Source organism: Lagopus muta, chromosome 1 (assembly GCF_023343835.1).
Source record: "Lagopus muta isolate bLagMut1 chromosome 1, bLagMut1 primary, whole genome shotgun sequence".
NCBI classification, from domain to species: Eukaryota; Metazoa; Chordata; class Aves; order Galliformes; family Phasianidae; genus Lagopus; species Lagopus muta.
Window position 1 is genome coordinate 101,445,726 of NC_064433.1, and position 17,998 is coordinate 101,463,723.

Sequence of the window (17,998 nt, forward strand, 5' to 3'; positions counted from 1 at the left end):
AATGGTAAACTACGCTTGAAAACGAAGTGCTGAATGTTAATTGTAACTCATCAGGAAAGATATAAAAATATATCAGAGACAGTAACAGATAATGGACAGTAAAAAGATTCAAAATCAGTTCATATATTTCTTTCCCATGTTGTAAACCAACATACTCAATTATCCAACTACTCAAATTTTGTCCAGTGCAGATGTGGTCAAGGTGCTTCATTTAATCAGAAAAGTTTCTCTGCAAGAGGTCTTTCAAAATCATCATTAGCTCAAAATGTCTTTCAGTAGTCCAACATTTTATGTGTAATGTCAGCATTTAATTCACAGCTTTGCTACCATGCAAGCAAATTTTTAGGGCACAGCTTAATGTCATATAAGTCTTCATCTTGAAGTTGGTATTTATTCACTAAATTTCGTGTTTTGTTGATATAACGGCAAAATCCCTGCTTGTTTCAGTCAGTGGGTGATCTTCACTTTTTTCTGTGCATTTTTTATGCATACAGACTTACTTATGTTTTTCTCTGTTGGAGACAGTCTTCATCAATATTACTAACTTCTAGGAACAGAGCAGGGACAAAGAAACAACTAAAAAGTTTAATGAGAATTCCCTGACTGAGAAGAGCTGACAAATATCCTCGAATTTTGTATGTTTTTACCACATGCTGGCAGCTCTCCTCCTGGCATCTATAATTCTGGGGCTGAACATTGTCATTTGAACTGTGGCCCCTTCTGGGAATTTATCTTGTTGCAGAAAAGACTTTGAGCTGCCCCTGTGAAACTTAGTCAGTCTTTGTTGGAGGGAATTCATTTGTGCCCTACACCACACACTGAATAAAATACTCTTGGATAAAATCTGTCAAATCCCTGAATTATACCTACTTGTTGTTGAAGACATTGTTCCTGCCTACAAGAAAGTTGTAGCAATACATTATTTCTTTAGAATGAAAGTTTTTCTCAATTTCTGATATATTTTTTCACAGAAGTCTGTGTCCCATTTTTAGACATAAATAAGGAATGGGCTCTTAAATACCCACCTCCATGAAGTGGAGAACAGACTTTCTACAAAGATATATTGTTCATGCAAGAATGCTCAGTGCCAAGGATTTTCTTGCAACTTCAATGTCCGCCAACAGGAATTTGGACAAGACAATAAATCAATCCAATGGTATCCATCCATTGTATCAGGCACCTACTTAGAAAAGCTCAAAGGCTTTGCAGAGTGTGGTATTTGTCTACAACTATTCTCTCCAACTAATAAGTAAACAGTGGCATCTTAAAACTGACATTAATGGCAAAATGACAAGATTAAAAGCTAACAGGAAAAAATGTTTTGTTTTTGGTTTTGGTTTTTTTTTTTTTTTTATGGTGAAATTAAGAGGAAACAAGATGCAACATTGAGCAAGCATTCCCATAAGTCATTGGATAATGTAAATGCTTAAAACATCAAATATACAGAACATTTTGATTAGGCTTGAAGTAGGATTTACACTATTGTAATTCCCCTGAGTATTCTTTTAACGTGTACTGCAAAGGTTTTTTGTCAACAATCATTCAAGGGAGCTTCACAAATGTCAACAACGGTTAAGCATCACTGATACTTGGCAGTACAAGATAGAAAACCAGTCCAGCTGTGTGAAAGGAATATAATAAAACTTCTGCCAAACTGAATATAAAAAGTATAAGAAAGATTAAGTATATTGTCATTCATTTCCATTAGCTAATTGTTACACAACTCAGTTTCTTTAGCTTACAGAATTTATTTAAGATTAGTTTTCTTACAGACAAGTCTTTTTACATTAAAATCTACAATTCATCAGCAGTGAACTGTTGTGAATTAAATCGTCGACAGAAAGAATAAATAGTATTCGGAACTAACTTGTGTCTGAAGTAATAATAATAACTTTGAGTGTTTTCTTTTCATCTATTTCCCATTTCACTAAATTACAATTTTGACATCATCCGGATATGTTATTTTTTCCAAATAAAATATATTGCTAAAATACAAGCAAATAAAATCTTGCCAAGCATTAATATTCCAAAGGTGTAGAACCCTGACCTTTACTTGATATTGATATCTGCATATATTTATCAGAAAATTAATTGGTGAAATGAACAACCTCCCCACCATTTTATCTGAAGATGTTGTTTTAACCCCACTAATTATTCTAAAATGCTTACACAATACACAACAATAAAATTGGAGACAACACCATAGAGAAAAACATCCTTTCCAGTTCAGAGATGATACAATAATAAAATGAGAAGGCAGTCTGTTTTTCCAAAGCATAAAATAAGAGGCAGGCTGATAGAGATGACAGAAAGCAATAAAGTAAACAGCAATACAGTGTTGGTCATGCAGTTAGGAAGGATTTGTGTGTAATGAATTACAGACACAAAAGACCCAAAGATTAAGCTCAAAGACAATTGTTGTTGTGGTTTCATAGGCTATTTTCAAAAATTAGGGAGAAAAGGAACAGGCAAGAGGATAAAAAAAAGAAGTATTTGTCTGAAAATTAAAAAAGTGACGATGGAGTATCTTAAAAATAAGCAGTCCAGAAACTGAACAAAAGTCAGTAAATTATGTCTTGAACACAAAGGGAAGTAGCTGAGATGCGATACTGGGAGGGTTGAAAGAAAGTAAAACATTACACAGTCAAGTCCAGCAGTAGGAAATGATCCGTGCTATGTTCTGAATGAATGGCACAGTGGTATCCTTTAACTCTCAGTCAGGGAACCAGTAATAACTAAAGAAGGTGTCCCTGTTCATTGTGAGACTAGATGGCCTTCAGAGGTCACTTCCAACTCTAAGGATTCTATGATTCTATGATTACTTATCTTCTACCTGCCAGGAGCCAGTATCGGCAGAATTACTAATTACTTATCTACTACAGAAAATAAAAGTTCTTCCTACCACCATTTTTTCTCATATATTATGGCCATTCAGATTTCTGATGTGCCTATAAGCAACAAAAAAATGGAGCTAAGTAAATTAATTTTTAAAAGTAGGACATAATTTTATTTCAAAAAAATGAATTTGATTAAATCATCTTAGATAATAATCCAAAATATTATTTACTGGAATCCTAAGAACATTAAAATTGGAGAGAGTGAACACCTTTTACATTATCAGACAAAGGAAATATAAGTTACTATTCATGCTACTGGCATAAATAGGAAAAAGTCTAGGGATGCTGGTAAAATATTTTGATTTGAAGCATCAGAGGACCTAATCCTACAGCGTTACAAATAAGAATTGTCCATGAGTGGGTGATGTGTCCATGGGTGATGTGATGAGCCATGACAAGCAGAAGATTATGCATTTAGCTTATATTAAGCAACCTATCTACAGTACCATCACTGCTTTTATGTATTTATGCTGTTGGAAGATATCCCGAATGTCATGCATTTTCTTTATTCATCCAAAAATACAGCAGAACAGAAGAGACTGGGAGCTACTGAATGACAGTGGAAACTGCTGATTATTCCTGTGGATTATGGAGTTGAGCTTAGGCATCAAAATGTGTGTTCCTCAGCTCAAACAAGGTTGCCAGACACTGCAGTTCTTTTTACAGCTTCATGTAACTCTGTCCATTATAACACTGATTATGAACTTGGCAAGTGGAGTTCTGATATCTCAGAGAAAATGACACATCCATCAAAATAAAATTGCAGCCTTCATGAATGATCAGTCAAGCATATCTCTTACTTGACTGATCATGCTCTACCTGTATAGTTTTCTCTCAGTAGAGCCAATTAGTTTTGCAGTGATATCTTTATAGTACTCATGCATACTGAGCTTCAGGAATTGCCAGGCCAATACTACTTAACTCATAAGTCTAAGTAGTACACAGCTTTTAAGCATGGCACAATGCAAACACAGCTGTTTTGTTTCTAGATTCACACTTTCTTTGAGCTAGCCTGAATTTCTTCAAATGACATTTTCTGTTCTATGGTTATCTCTGTAGTAATATACTCTCTTAGAGTATCAGCATTTGCAATGTAAAGCCATAGTAAAGGATACTGAAACAAAATGCAAGACTCAGCATGAAATGAGATGGTGTTTTCTGGGAGTGGGGAAATTATTATTTCAATGTATTTCTTAAATTTCTGGACTTTGACCTTCCAAGTCTCAATAGCCCTACTTGCCAAAGTAATTACAACAGCTCATATCCTGAAGTTTTCTGCAAGGACTAGAAAGCAGTGGGGTTTCCAACCCCTTCAGCATTGACAGTACAGATCCAAGAGTGATGGTATCCTTAATGAGAAGCTATAAATCTAACGCAGCCTGGGCCCTTTCTAAAATCTGAGCAGAGAGTCAAATTCTGAAATGTAGTTCTAATAAAAAAAATGTTTTCATTAACTTTTCTTTCTGTGCAACTATCCACATCAGATTTGAAGCTGACCTTTCATTTCCTGTGTGCTACATAATTCTGTTGATGGGAGTTTAAAAACAATTATTTGTTGAGCTGAGTGCAACCATGTAAAGCAACAGAGCTTCAACCAGAGCTTTTCGCTAAGAGCTCAATAGAAAGAAAATGTATTGTATTGAAGAGTTCACACTGTAAATGGGAAGAAAAAAAAAAAAAAGACAAGGGTGGGAAAAAAAAAGAAAAGGAAAAACCAGAAAAATCACCACCAGAATTCCTCATAAGGAGTGCGGAATTATCTTTTTTGATGCAGCTCTATAGCTACATTTAGTCATATTGGCATTTTTTAAAAAACACTCATGAGGAAACATGCAACAAAGAAAAGAAGGAAGAAGTATTGGTGAGGAAACACCATTGAACACCATTGCCTGGATAGAAAAAGACCTCTCCCCAGCTCCTCCTCTGTATTACTGAAACCCTCTTCTTTCCATTTTTAATGAAATAAAAGGGAAAATCTACTGATAAAAGAGAAAAAAGACAGCCAAGAAATAAACTGAACTCTCCAGTTTAACTCTCAGTAAAAATACTGTATTTACTCTCAAAAAAAAAAAAAAAATCACACTGATTAAAATCTAATCATCAGAGATAAAAAAAAAAAAAAAAAATCAATCCTCAGGACATTTAGAATTATTTCAGTTTGGCATTATGGTACCATCAAATTCCACCTATCTCAAACTTTAGTGGCATCTTATAGACCCTTGGAATTTTGTTTTGGAAGTCTATCTATATAAGCTAACACTTTTCCACTTATATATCCCAAAAGCCTATCACATAATTCCTCCTTTTGTAATAATATATATATATTTTAGGGATGTGATAAAAATTTTCAGGAAAAAATCATCACAGAAGACTTGGGGAAGATACATATTGCATATAAAAACTGAAAGTTAAATGACCTCAGTGGGCACTCAGGAACTGGCCAAACTTCAAAATGGGACTTCAGTGAACCTTACCAATTTCAATAGTTGAAAATAAGTGCATAATTATTTATGACTGTTGGCTGGCACCAAAACTATAAAGTAACTTTCTCAAGACAGACCAAGAGACAGAAGTACTTTAGGCAAGTGATGGATCCTGTATCTGTATTCATTTTAACCCTAATCTACCATAGTCTCTGTTTATGCAAAGGAATTAAATACAGAAAGTTCTTTCTTGTCATACTGAGAACTATTTGAAAAATGACGGAATTAGAAGGCCTACCTTAGGAAGCAAAATAATTTATCCAGTGAAACATATTTGCTTCCTGTAACTGCACTAATGGTAGAAAATCGCTTCAATTAGGGTTATGACTAATACAGTTCAAATATTAGAAGACAGATTGAAGGAGCACAGGAAGGAAATTGTGTTTGATAACTGTCCATCATTAGGTCTAGAATAATAGTGGAAAAGACTACAAACACTAATCCTCCAAGCATTTGATCCAAATTTAAGAATGAGTTAGATCTTCCACTTTTAGATATATTTGAATTGTGTGGAACAAACATCTGGAGCTGTTCATGTTCATTTATTTTCTGCTTAGGAAGGAAATGTCCTAATTTGATATTTTAATCATCTAGTTGTACACATGCAAAAAATATCATTCCATCAGGAGTTTTCCACATTTCTGAACTGGAAGGACAATCAATAACCTTTTTACCTGCTAAATATTTTTTTGTTAACAAATACATATGTATACATATATAGGACAAAACATAAGATAACCTAGTTCAGTGATGCAGTCATTAGTGCTGCATAATCTCATTCATTTGTGCTTTAACAATGCAAAACATGGTTTCTGTTTTATTACATAGCTGTTAATTCAGAAATGACATGCTTACTAAAGATTTACTATATTCCTATTTGCATATAGGTTTTCTTAGTAGCTGAGAATACTTACTGCTCCTTAAAATAAAAATATTTAGTCTAGGTGCTTTATGCTGAATAAAGACTGCCATCTTCTGCTGCAACTGCAGTAGATAAATATGCCCAAGTTAACATCTTAAGGGTGAAGTATGTTATAGTGGACTTACCTTAGTAAGTATTAAAGAATTAGCCTTTCCCATTCTACTGATGTAATGAGGTGTCACTGGAGACATTTATTCCAACAACACGCTTTTTTAAAGCCATATATCTTCATGCCTTTGTTCTCTTCGTGAAGAAAATAGATGTATCAACTAGAAAAGAAATATTTTGTTCATTACAAAATATGTTAACCCACCTAATCAAGAACTGCATTGTATTATGGCTGCAACTTCACCACAAGACATCTTTCCTAGTCTGATAATGTAGTTTGCTGATTTCTATTAATAAATAAAGGTTTTGCAATTTACCAGCAGTTAGGTTGCATGTGGTTCAAAAACTTTCAGTTGGCCTTTTTTAAATTTCAGATACTCCTCTAGTATGTACGGAAGAGTAGCCTGAGCAGACCCAAATAGAGAATTTAGAATTCTCTGAAAATTGTTTTTGTTTCAGTTCATAATTATCATTGTTGGTTATCCTAAGAAATTTGAAACTCCAGATAATTAATAAAGCCCAAACAAATATTATTTACTCAAAAATCAGCAGGATTGTGATCTCAAACTTGAGAGATCTTAATATTCTTTTGCATCTGACATAACAGGTTTCCACATTATCAGAGATTTTGGTGTTGATGACACAAGATTTAAAGGAATATCCTACTTAGATAAAATTAGCATTGGCCATTCCAAGTACCTTCATATATACATATATACAATTCAAGCAAGTCTACATTTTCCAAAAAAATATATATATATATATATTTTCTTATTAAGTAATGTCAATTGGTCAAATTATAGATTTCACACAAATTTATAAATTTGGGGCATTCCATTTTTGACTCTTTGAATCATTTGGATTTGTCATATTATAAACACACTGAACCACTGCTGAATGATACTTTCCTACAACAAAACTGGCATAGCAATACTTCTGTCCTGTGGGTTTGGGACAATTTGCGTGAAAAAGAATTGTGTCTTGTTAATAACTAGAGGAAATTGGATATTTAAGATATATCAGAGTTTGGGCTTCCAGGAAATACTGTTTGATGAACATTTATGCCTTCTTAATATGTCAGGTTCAGTAAATTTGTCAGTTGCTCAGTCAGGCTGAAGAAGACCTTTCTCTCTTCTCAATTTTAAGGATAACGTACAAGAATACCAAGCACTGCAAGAGACATTCATAGAATCATCATGGAATATCAGAATGGCTTGAGTTGAAAGGGACCTAACAGATCACCAAGTTCCAACCCTCCTCCCCCACTGCAGGCATGGCCACCAACCTCCATAAATAACACTAGAGCAGTCTTTAAGATCATTTTTAAAGGTTAACTTAAGTTAGAGTCTGGCATGCTGATGTGTGCTTTCTCATAGATTTATAATGTAAGATTAAAAGCATACTGAGGTAAACAGATAGCCATGTGTTCCTACGTGCTAAGAATTTCAGCTGATAAACTGTGCTGATTAAGTCTTTTATTAGGAAATACTAATTCATTCACATAGAATTTCTAAGGATGTACTATCTAATTTCAGAAAGATACATTGTTCTTATTAAAATCAGATATCAGTAGTAGACATGAGTACTGGTACAAACAGGCTAGGTGAGCAAACAGGCACAGTGCATGTTGCATGGTGCAGAAATTCACCTGCAGCTTCCAATTCAATGCAGCTGCAGGTAACATCCCCTTTACACTATTGATAAGACACTAACCAAATATATAGAAGAGACACTGAGTTATCCCCACAAAAAATGGGTATGAAAAAGTCCAAAATCAGATTTATACTCCCCCCCCCCCCTTTTTTTTTCCATTCCATAAATGATTATGTTTTATGAAGTAGAACAGCTCTCCATAAAAGAGTCATTCATTATAGAATGGCTGTTTACTTAGAGTGTGAATTTAGAACGTGACACATAGCACACATAGCATTTCAAATCCCCGTTACAGTTTAGGTAGAAGAAATCTAAAGCAAACTCTGGATCCGTAGGTCTCACATAGGTCCCTGATGTCAGTACTGAGTGCCTTGATAACAAAGTCTACTAGATATTCTGGGAGTGGGGAAGGGTAATGAACATTACTCTTCACCTTCCCATTTCTTTTTTTTCATTATTTTAAATGGAAAAGAAGGAGAAGCATTCAGAAAACTCAAAGCTTCCACAGAACAAATTTCTATGTATAGAGATCTAACATTAGTGACCTCTACTAGCTGTGGATCAGCAATACAAGGAGCACTAGCAGTGACATCAGAATAACAGAGAAAGAAAAGAATAACAGTGACATAAAGAACATAGATGAGCACAAAGGAGGAACATTTCATTGAAATTAGAAAGGCTAAATGCAGCAAGACACAGGAAGCAAACGAAAAAAGTAACAAAAAAAATCACCATTTCTTATCTGAGGCAGTGAAGCTTTCACATCAAAGACATTCATGACTGCAGTGAATGAATATACTTTTTTTTTTTTAACCTTAATGTGCAAACTGAGCAGGGGAGGAGTGGAAAATGAATCACAAACAACAGACTAAATGAATAGCTTGCTTTATCCTGCTGAAAGACAGACAAATCTAAACATTTGACCATATTGGTTTGTTAGGCTCCTTTTACTCCCCATACAATAGGATTCCTCTTCACTATACAACCACATTCTTGCAACAAATAACTTCTTAGTAAGTAGTTCAAGATGAAGATTGTTTGCTAGTTAACGTGTAAGACACTTGACAATGCCATACAGTATTTTCTCTCAACATTACTACTTCAATGAGGCAAGAAGCTAAAGAAGCTGGGACTTAGAGATCATGTGCTGCATCATGTGCCATTGTCCATCTTTATGTACAAAACTTATTCTGTCACTTTTCTTTGAATCCTTCTCTGTTCTTTTACAACAAAGTGAGGATAATTTTAGAAATCCTGAAGCTTTTTTTGTTTCTAGAAGCTATTCCTTGTTTTTTAATTTTACTCTTTGTAACTAATTGGATGGAAGATGATCTTTATGAATATAACCACATTTCTTAAAATGATTGTGTCATGCTGATTACCAGACAGCACGAACACAGCAATTTTTACTTTTTTACTATGCTGTTTATAATCATCTCATTCTTGCCTGAGATTCCCTCTCTCCTCCTCCTCCTCCTCATCAGAAGACCAAAATCAAAAGAATCTTGTTCTGATTCTTCATAATATTTTATACACTAAGAATTTCAATTTTGTGGAGTACTTTGTTCCATTTTAAAATAAAATCATTCCTTCATCTCTAACAGTAAGTTCCTCTGTGCGTAATGCAATAATACACTGTGGACCCAACTCATCTTTGCTGGTGTCATCTTCTTAACAAACATGCCCTACAGAATCATATGAGTAGCAGGCACAACTTCTTGAACTATAAGTTATTATTGGGAGACAAAAATTAAACTAGGAGTTTTAGCTGATTTCAACACTGCAAAATGTGTGAAAGTATGCAATCATAAAACATATTCATTTTGAATCAATATGAATTTCCTATGAGACAAATTCTGTGTTTTGCTGATGTCAGCTTTAGTCTTGCTTCGTATAATAAAGTCAGATGAGTGCATAGGCGTATTCACTTCCTTGATCAACTACATTACTGAATCACCCTCCTCCCTCAAAAAAAAAAAAAAAAAAAAAAAAAAAAGAGGGGGAAGGATGCCCATATAAAGGTTTTCATATCTGTAATCCAGCATCCTTTTGGATAAATTTATCTTATACATTTTTAAAAAAATACGTAACACTTGATTAAGCATTCTTCCTAAGTAAATAATAAAAATAGACATTAACTAGAAGTGATAACTATTTTCTGAGTTTCAAGATTAATGCTCTAGGAACCACTCAAAGTATGTAATTTTTATATGCAGCAGTAGTAGATCTAATTTTCCAGGTGTACTAAATATACTTGCTCTTAGCTTTCAATCTGGCATTGACTGAAATCCTTCAGAGGTTGTCAGATACAGATAAAGGAAAATCTCGACTCAAAGTCAAAAGTGATTCAACTCAGAACTGTGATATTTCAAGATTCAGTTAATATTAATATTCTGAGCAGCTTGCTTGTATGACATAATCAGCACAATTTTTTTTGTAATATTAATTTTGTCCTTGGAGGACTATGGCAAATTGTCTACAATAATGCAAGTATATAGTATTTAGGAACATACTGAAGTAAACAAACAGAAAATAAAAACTGTTTTTTGCATTCATGCTTGGTTGAACAACATACTTATTGTATTAATAAAGCAGTATAGAACTACAGAGCAGAGTTCTCATGTCACTGACATAATCTGATGCTTATCATTGACTTCAGCATGTTAAGGCCTCACTCCCAACCCTTGAATTCAATAGTAACTTTGGTGACTTATACGCAGAAACATCAACAGGAAAACAATTTGTCCTTCATCATTCAAAAATCATAATCAGAAAAGATTGCTTTAAAACAAGTAAATGAATATCATTATACAAACAAATGCTCCACTCAACACATTTTATTGCTTGAGGTTTCCTTCTTAAATAATTATTACATCAAAAAGCACCAATGATGTAAAGAACCACTGTAAAAATAAATCCGTTATTTTTAACATCTATCATGTGGCTCAGTGTTTTCTGAAAAACTGAACTGTCATATAATAGTTACATTTTTTCCCTCTACTTTTACCAGTTACAACTTCTATTAAGATTGGCACTGAACAGCAGTGTTTTAAAAAAAGTATAAAATATATATAAAATAAAGTATAAAATACATAATATACAATATTAAGTTAATATGTAACACGAATTCCCTTAGTGTGGCAAAATCTTATAGGAATTATTTTATTTTAATAAGGAGTCTACCATTACGAACCTTACTACGTATTATCATCAAAAGATTCATTTTAATGGAAATTAAGAAGAAGAAAAAAAGAATAAAATTAGACACAAGACAAGAGTCTATGTTTCTGTATAAAAATAAAAATTACAAGGCAAGGTAGAGAGATCATAGGAGATTATGTGACTCGTGCAGCATGGAAAAGTCTCCATCTCCTCTTTGGGAGATATACACAAAACAATTGCCATGTTTATAAGGGATTTGAAAGTAAATGGAAGACTGACCTGTTTTCCCCACTGTCCACAATTGGTGACAATTTGTACAGAGACTTCCTGTTCCTGGAATTCTTAAGGAAGAGGTTTGTCCAGCCTTTTTGCAAGACAAATCCATAATAATTTACATTGTCAGATCATAATGGGAACTGATACAAATAAATCAGTATTTTAGAGTCTGATATTGATAGGAGAAGTTTTAAAATAAGAGAGATATAGGTTTGATGTTAAGAGGGCACTGTTTCCTCAGAGGGCAGTGAGATGCTGGCACAGCTGCCCAGACAAGCTGTGGTGCCCCATCCCTGGAGGCACTCAACCTGGCCCCCCTGTGCAGCCTGAGCTGGTGGGGGCAGCCCTGCCCACAGCAGCAGGTTAGAAAGATGATTCCTTCCAACCCAAGCTTTTCTATAACTCTTGATTCTATTAACTTCATGTCCAAACTGAAGTCCAAAAATTTTGCTAAAACTATTATACTTCTTTACACAAGAAAATTCAAGGAAACATTAGCAGTCCAAAGCTCTACTTGAACACTTCTCACTGAATGCAATTGTGAGAAGATACTGTTAATAAAATAAATCAAAGTAAAGCAGTGATTTTTAATTTTATTTTTTAATTAAAGTGTAGAAAAGGGTACTTCTTGAAAATAAAGAAAACCAAATCCATAAAGGAACTTGAAAAAATTCAGCAGTGTTTTTTTTTCATTTGGGTAAATACCTCCCTATTCTACTAAGAAACATTCAGGGACATTTCTAGACAGTATGATGCAATTCAATTATGTAGCACAGAAAGTAGATGGTTGTATTATATTTTACACCAGATTATAAATATAGTTTCACAAAGCTCTCATTTCTCACTGCTGTATCTTGTGGTTTCCATGAAAACAGATTGCATACTTAAGAAGAGAAGAAAGTTGCAATCCATGAGTTAATCTGAAATTTTCTGATGGCTACATTTTGCAGCATGTGCTATGGTAGTGAATCCTATTTTCTCAGAAGGGACAGTTTATTTCTTCCTTTGAACTCAGTCTATTCTCTCACCACACAGTATATACTTAAGTGTTTACGTAACTGAACAACAAGCACTGCTAAGAAGGAGTTTAATAATAACAAAAAAAAGTTGACAAAAAGGGATTCGAATGTTGTTTCCTACTATCACATCCTGAATATGTCATCTGCTCTAATTTAAAACAAACACAAAACTCTTGTTGAGTTCAACAGATTTACACTATACAAGTGTACTTAAACACAACAGATTATTTTAGGTGAACCACGTATCTTAAAAATCATGTTACTAATTCATTAGGAATCAAGAACACATTCCTCCCAAATCTATAGTGTATTCATAATTCACTCCCCATAGTAATTGCTGCTATAAAGAAGAGTATAGGAAACTCTACTTATGTAGAAGAGAAATTGCATCTATCTTCTATCTATATGAAAAGTTAATTTGATATTCTGTATTTAATTATCAGTTTAAAACAGATGCATTAGAATGGTATCTCAAATTTTTTTTTTATCATTGTTTTTTTTTTCATTGAGTCTTATTGTCAGAGGTACTCTGGGGAATAAATTTGACAATTTAAATAACTGGTATTTTACTAAAATGCAAATAAAATATTCCCTAGTACTTTCAGTACAGTTGTGTGAGGTTTTGCGTTTTCATGAAAATAAAAGACTGATTCGGACCACAGTATGCTATTTTAATGACTTCTCTTTTTCTGGAATGATTTCAGTTTTCAGACTAAAAATGTAATACTTCTTTGCTGTAACATGCTTTTCCCAGGAGAGAAAAAAAAAAAGATACTTTTTACATTTGCTAGACTGTAAAAAGTCACATTTGTCATATCACAATCTTAGAATATGAATATTTCTGTGCAAAGGACTACCCCAAAGCCTATGTATAACTTAATAAGGATAATGGACTTCAAAAAGCCCCAAGCCTCAACATATTCAGAATTCTTGACAAGAATATCTAAAAGATGAATAAATGCAAAATAATTGGTGGTGATTGGAAAATACAGTACCAAATGAATAGTTACTCCAACATGGATGAAAAGTATAAAACAGTAAGAGACCAGATGGACTGTACAAAAGATGCTAAATAACCTGAAAGATCATCAGCAGCAAAAGAAGAATAGGGACGTAATTCAACATCAGATTAAAGAATTGGCACAAACACAGAATGAAATCAGCAAGGCAAACACACAAAACCAATTTTAATTGTCAAGGGATATAAAACAAAAAGAAAACATTTGACACATGCTCAAAGACACTAGCAGAAGTAAATAAAAGTATACTACTTAAATAGTAAGGAAAAATAAGCTGATGATTCTCCTATCACTTTTCACAAATGTTTGGGAACTTTTTTATTCATCTAAATATCATTCAACCTATTCCATCATTTCTAGGGAATTAATTGCTATCTTGAACAGAATAATGGAGAATAAAAAACATATTTTACCTTCTCTTCTGCTAAAAGGGACAAAAAAAAAAAAAAGACAGATAAAGAATGGATTAAAAAAAAAATCAAATCAAAGAATTTCAAAGCAAAACAGATGAGCTTATAAAATTGCTACATTATCAGGGCATTAAAGGTGGTTTGCAACAGATGTCCACTCTGGAATATGTTGGCTTTGAATAATGGGATAACCATATGAGAAAACAGAAAATGCGTATAGCAAAATTGACACACAGCAGTGTAGATAAGACTGCAAATATTTTGATGAAAAGGTTCAGAATGACCTTGACAAACTAGAAATTGAACAACAAGCAATATGAAAATCCAAGTGGAAGTCATGGATTTCAGAAGGGAAAATAAAATAGGCAAAGAAAATTATTGGCTAAGCAGAAACTTGTCAGAAAAAGGACCTAGGAGAATTGTGGATCATAAGTACAAGCTGCAAAATGCTAAAGCTATTGTGTTACGTACTATCAAGAACAACATGTTTAAGAACAAGAGAACTACTTCTGTCAATTCTGTGCTAATGAAGACTCTGAAAATGTATAGCATAATGGTTTAAATGCCAAAAGAGAGAGGCACTCAGCTTATAAGAAAACACTGAATAAGTGTGCTTTATTTAGTAAAAAGAAAACTTATAAAGGAAGAAACAAATATGGAGTTAAGAAGGAACAGTCTTCTATTTAAAAATGTTTTTAAGGCCTATGTTTAACTGTGCACAGGACAAACATAGAAGCTTAATTTTTAGAAAGTAATATTTATGTCAGATGTAAGGGAAAATGTCTAGTTTTCAAACCCATATACAGTTTCTTTTGAGATACCCTTTGCCAGGGGTGCCCAGCACAAATAATCTGTCTGTGAAGGTATTTCCAATTTCTTTTAAATGTATTTTTTCTTAATTTCTTCACTTTAAACATTAACAACATTAATCTACCATTCATGATGGTGGTTTTTCTCAGACCATGTGGCCAAAAAATAAGCTACATATAGAAGTGCTTACGAAACCCTCCAGTACAATTTATAGTGTATCTTATCAGAGACTACTGATGGTATACAGTATCTGATAATCTGTTAATATCTTCCTTCAATCTCCATGCAATCAAGCTATTTTCAAGACTGAAACATAACAATACAGAATTTTAAGCTGAAATTGATATATCTATGGAAAAGCAATTATTGAAAAAAGTGTTCAGACTCAAATATTATTTAGTTGATTTTGAATTTGGTTTCTCTTCAGAAAGGTGGTCTATACTGTCAATAATATTGAAAGTAATTGCTATGCAGTTAAGCATTTCAAGAAATCCGTAATTTATTCTGCCTGTGGATTAACTGACAGACCTATGCAGGAAACTATTTGAAAAACATGCATTGAAATTCCTTAGATTTTAGAACATTTTCTAATACTATATCTGAAAACATTCAGATATGTCAACATGGGGCAGTTTCCAAGTGTTGAAAATAATTTACATTAGAAGAGGAAAAAATGTTTTAAAAGCTTTTTAATTTTCATTCATGGGCAAGCCATTAATTTTTTTTTTTTTCATTTGCAAAGTCAAATGTAGTTCCAAAAAAAAAAAAAAAACCCACAACACAGCAGTTCCTTGAGAATGAAAAATAATTTCAGTCGTTGTAAGAGAGTAACAGTACATGCATTAATGTGCAACACTGGTAGGATGCAACACATGCTTTTCTGGCAGTTTCCCACTATTCCATATGTTGTTCTCATTTCGCACAATTTATACATCTCTATACAATTTTCTCACCCGTGCATTCAGGCTGTATTTGTCTGTCTCTCAAACATGACTTGGAAGTGGGAAGCACTCTGGAAATTGCTAAAACAGGATTTTAGCCTGCTGCTCTACAGAAGTCTCTGAGAATGCCCCATTCTGGAGTTGCAAACTAGGCCATTCAGATGCTATTCCACTAGGAAAGCAAGAGTCAGTCTTCTGTTATTCTTCATTTACAAGATCAATCTTCAGTCATTCATGTGATCACTAATTTTCTCTCTCTTCGTTAATAACTTCTGATTCGGGCTTTTGTTATCAGAAGTGTTGCCCCTGAAGGCACGTTTTCAGGTAACGATTTCAAACTTTCCAGTCTATCCAAGTTTGTCTTCACTGCCTTCCCAGGCCTAAGAATTGTTATTTCTGAGGATAAAAAGTAGATCTCAGTAGGATACCTACACTAAGACGTATATTTTTGATATATGTTACGGGACAAAATCTCCACAATTATCTAATTAAAAGCACGAGTTTCCAAAATACTGTTTTCGGATGAAAATTCTGTTTGACATGTCATTTTGTTTTAAATTGTTCACATCAACATATTCCAATGCAACAAGACATAAAAGGAAAATGAAACATCATAAAGGAAAATATAAGTAAAGAATTCAAATAACAAGTCAAAGAATTTGTGTTTTTTTGTTGTTGTTGTTGTTGAACTTAGCACAGTTCAGAAGATCAAGATTCTATTAATTTTAATTAGTTCTTTCAACAAATACAGCAGAATAAGAACAAGTTAATCTCTCTTTTTAGCAATGTTGAGATTTGAAAAACATGCACCTTCGCTAAAATGCCTGGGTAAGATGTATTATGAAAATACAAATATATGTATATATAACATTAATTTACTCATTTGAATGAGCAACAAGATACTTTATTATAATAAAGTGAGCATTTTTTTTAAGATTCTTGTATGTTAAGCATGGATACAAAGTCCTTTCCTACTTAAATATATATGCTAATCCTACGGGAAATTCTCAGCCAAAGCCAAATCTTCCCAGTGTTTAAAATTCTATATACACCAAAAATTAAACAAACATCTAATCCAAAATATTTTGAAATGGAAAAGAGATTGATATAGCCATAAAACAGAAGACAAGAATGCCAATTTTTATATCTTCTAAGGTATGAGGAATGATCGAGTTCTTATAATTTTTTTTTAGGTATAACCTTCCCTTCCCAACAGCAATATCTTCCTTCAGAAGTTACATTTTTATTGAGTTCAGTGGACATATGACTGATGTCAGCCAATAAGTAATTTGTCCTACATAAACTGTGGTTTGGTCTCTGTAGCATAGTTACCTGTCTCTTCTATCTGATGAAATCCTGAAGAAAAAGAACTCAACATGAGGAAGAATTAACAAAATACACTTATTAATAAAGAATATTCTATAACCTACGAAGTGGCAGGATATTTCCATTGACTAATAAGGAATTTTCTTACCAAGTTCCACTAAAATCTTAATTCTGATATTCCAACTTAAATGTGAAACATCCATTTATCAACTAAACATAGATTTTGATAAAAGTAACAATTTCAGTGTGGGGAAAATTCTATTCTTCTCTAACAATCTACTTCTTATAATATTTTATGTATTTAGAAGGTATCAAACCAAGGTCCTCAAGAAAGAATTACCAATTATTAGTTAGCATACAATCTTGTCAATCAACAGTTTTTCCTGAATTTTCTGCTGTATTCCTTCCAAAAATAGAAGGCACCTAATATTCAGTACTTATGTAATTGAACTTTGCTTTTAAGATGACGCAGTAAGGAATCTTTAATTTAGTTAAGTGACAGCAGCTCATTTTTTTTTGTTATTGGACTTCACGAAGAGAGATCCTGTATGCCAGGTTTCAGGAGGCTGTGCTGTTCCACAGTTTTTCGAGCTAAATTTCTGTATAACCTGAACTAAAAAACAAACTGAACAAACAACCAAAAAAACCAACCATCCAAAGTGTTAGCATGTTAGCTAATGTGATACTTGAAAGGAAATTAAACTAACCACATTTAATAATGAATTCTTTTTTCCTTACTGAATACTTAGGAACTGAGCTGCATACTCCCAAAGTCTAATCTTAAGGATGTTTGATAGAAAAACTGCTGCCATACTTCTCAGCACATTTTCATCTTTCTCCTGACTAGTCCTTGAAATACCGTACACAGTTTTAACTGGAAAATCCTACTGAATAAAGGACATGTTCTCTGGCTATGCATTAAGCATCTAATTCTTACCCTCCCTTCAAAAAAAAAACATCAAAAAAGCTCTA

At 33.3% G+C, this 17,998-nt stretch overlaps 1 long non-coding RNA gene across 1 annotated transcript in view; it reads right to left on the minus strand.

Annotated features, from left to right (window-relative positions):
• Positions 1–17,998, minus strand: part of LOC125703562 (uncharacterized) — a 49,036-nt gene that overhangs the window by 16,085 nt on the left and 14,953 nt on the right. The window contains exon 2 of the long non-coding RNA XR_007380887.1: positions 6,428–6,571. This is a non-coding gene — a long non-coding RNA (uncharacterized LOC125703562). The remainder of the gene's footprint in view (positions 1–6,427; positions 6,572–17,998) is intronic.